The sequence below is a fragment of the Leopardus geoffroyi genome, chromosome B2 (genome assembly GCF_018350155.1).
Source record: "Leopardus geoffroyi isolate Oge1 chromosome B2, O.geoffroyi_Oge1_pat1.0, whole genome shotgun sequence".
NCBI lineage: Eukaryota > Metazoa > Chordata > Mammalia > Carnivora > Felidae > Leopardus > Leopardus geoffroyi.
In genome coordinates, this window is record NC_059332.1 from 74,322,410 (window position 1) to 74,325,561 (window position 3,152).

Genomic DNA, 3,152 nt, shown 5'->3' on the forward strand with positions numbered 1-3,152 from the left:
AATCAAGACTAAAGATCTATGCAAAATTGCATGTAAGTATGTGAATTTTCCTTGGTAAAGGGCCCATCATTTTCTTTAGATCCTCAAAGAGACTTGCAACCCTAAAAAGGTAAAGAACCTGTATTTTGAATAAAAATCAGAACTGGGCAGGTTATACCTGATTCATCTAATCAAGATTCTGGTGTTCAGAACAAGAAAACTGGGTAAGCAGCCCACATATAAAAATATGCATTTACAGACTATTTTCTGAGTTTCCTATATGTTATAGTATTTTCATGGAGAAGAAAACACATAACAGAGGCAGCATAAACATTTTCCTCCAAAATAGTTAGCTCAAAAAGTGTCCAACAATTTTAAATCTTTTCTTTGCAAACATTTCCATCCATTTCCTGTTCAAAAGCAAAATCACTTGGTCTGCATGTTCAGGTTCCATCTGTAAATATAGGTCTGAGAAGAAACTAGCCAGAAGAGAAGGAAGCAGGAGGGACAAGGCACATTAAGTGACTTGTGGGTCTACTGCCTTTTTCATTTAGGTTCTGGGCACCAACCCCAGTGTTCATTTTCAAAGCTACACAAGCATCATGACCACCACATGCTCAGATGTGATGCTGGAGCCTGTGAGTTTGAACAGTGCAAGAGGCAAAAGAACATCTGAGAGTCCTCGCTGAAAACAAGAGAATCTCACATAAAGCTCTTCAAATCTTAGAACTAACATTTTTCCTATTCCATACTTGGGGGAAATACTAAGATCCAGAAATATTTGGCATAATATATAAGGAAGGAGGATGTGCATGTGTGTATGCAAAAGACAGGTGACAAGGGAGGGGAGCAAGAAGGAGAAAGCTACCAAAAAGCTTCAGTGTGCTAATGGAAATAGAGTCTCTTTTATCAAGTAACAAACAGTCCCTACCCCTGTGAGAATGTAAGGTAATATTATTTGGCCAACATCATGAATAGAAATCTATTCATTATATATCATTTATTTAGGATGATCCATTTCAATATATGCCTTTATGGCCTCCAAGTGAGGCATCTGATATATACTGTGCACAAAGTAAGATCCTTTATAACAGTTATGCACAATATATGCACTATTAAATTTATACATTGGATCTCAGCAAGTGATTGATAGGAGAAAAAAAAGGTTGGACGAGGCATGTTGGGTGAAGAGACCAGGTTTCTTTAACACACAGTAGATACACATCTGGTTTGACTAGCAACTGCAGCCTATGCAACATTGGCAGTGGTGCTGCTGAGGTGATGGAGCTATTTACATTAACTACTTTAGGACGACACAAGACAGGTATCATCCAACATTAGGATACAGCTGGAGGGATGTGTGAACCATTCCTGTTTGTAACTTTAGGAAATGGATGTTGATCCTAGGCCATTTTAATATTAGTACTTGAGGAGCAGGTCAAATAATAAGGCAATAAACACAACCTCCAACTAAAATCCTGTTGCAGTCTAGACAGTGAAATGGTAAAACATTAGCAAACTTCAGAACTGGGGCACCTGGGTGGCTCACTTGGTTAAGCCTCTGACTCTTGATTTCAACTCAGGTCATGATATCATGGTTCCTGAGTTGCAGTCCCACATTGGGCTCTGTGCTGGCAGAGCCTACTTGGAATTCTCACTCTCCTTCTCTCTGCCCCACCCCCCACTCATTTGTTTCCTTGCTCTCGCCCTCAAAATAAATAAATAAACATTGAAAAAATAAATAAAACGTTAGAACTGCAGCTTTTGTTGGATCCCCCACAGCGTATCTGCTCTCTCCTTCAAATGGACATAGAGACCCTCAATCATGGTGGAAATTGAATGCACCCGCCTAAGATGCTTCATTATATTTTCTGCCAAATCTGCCACAGTCCCGTGGCCCAGGAGGTGCAGCCTTTCAGCTTGATCATCTCATAGGCACAGTCAACCACTTGTTTGTGAACCTCTTTCTGCTGTTCCTTATCTGCATCAGTGCCTAAGTCAGGTGCAGATTCTTCAGAGAGACCAACAACCTTTACTCTACTCCCTACGGGCACCCCTGAGTCTCCATGCTCCCCTAGGGTCCACCCATGACAATTAATGGGTGAACTCCCAGCCTTTTTCCCATTAGGTAGCAGAACCAGACTGAATCCAGATTGCAACCACTTCCTATAACGCAGTTTTAGGGGAAGCCACTTATCTTCCAAGGCACAGAGGTCAAGATATCCACTGGATTGGAAATAACAAGCAACCTGCATTTTGGACTGTATTTTATAGTATAAGGAATGATGAATTTACAGATGTTCACATTAGGATGGACCACATTAAGATGGCTTTCTCCCTCTTGCTGATGTGCCCCAGCTGTGACAATAATGAGCTTGGAGTTTTCACTCATGTTACACCTTTTGCCTGTGACAATTTTTGGTGTTCATCCATCTATGGAACTGGTATCGTGGATCCAGTGATGAATAAGATGCAGGGGGTCCCTGACTTTGGCAGGTAAGTCACATTAAGCTTAGGGAGTGTTGGGGCACCTGAGGTCAAAAGAAAATAATAAACTAAATGTAATGGAAAATTTTATGTGTCAATGTAGCTGGGCCACGGTGCCCAGATATTTGGTCAAACATTATTCTAGATGTTTCTGAGAGAGTGATTCGGATGAAATTTCCATTTAAATTGGTGGATTTTGAATAAAGTAAACTGTCCACCATAATGGGTGGGCCTCATGCACTCATTTCAAAGCCTGACCTTCAGAACAAAAGACTTACCTCCTCTAAGCAAGAGAAGAACTCTGTGGCATATGGAAATTTTGAACTGCATCATAGGCTCTTCTCTGGGTCCCAACCTGCCAGCCCACCCTGTAGATTTTGGATTTGCCAACCTCTAATATTACATGAGCCAATTCCTTAGAAGAATCTCATATTAAATATATATATACACGGATGTGCGCGCGCACACGCGCGCACACACACACACACACACACACACCCTATTGATTCTGTTTCTCTGAAGAACCCTGACTAGTATAATAAACTAAACCAAAATAAAATAAAGCAGGTATTCAGTTGTACTTCAGATGTTATGAGGAAGACTTTACAGACTTTCAATTAAATCTTCTAGAAGGAGCCAGCTTGTTGGGGTCCAGCAGGGAGACTGCCAAAAAGCAACTTTCTGCT

The 3,152-nt window shown here is 40.9% G+C and overlaps 1 pseudogene; it reads right to left on the bottom strand.

Moving 5' to 3' along the window:
- Positions 1-1,728: 1,728 nt before the first annotated feature.
- On the bottom strand, positions 1,729-2,404 carry LOC123609921 (annotated as a pseudogene).
- Positions 2,405-3,152: the final 748 nt, after the last annotated feature.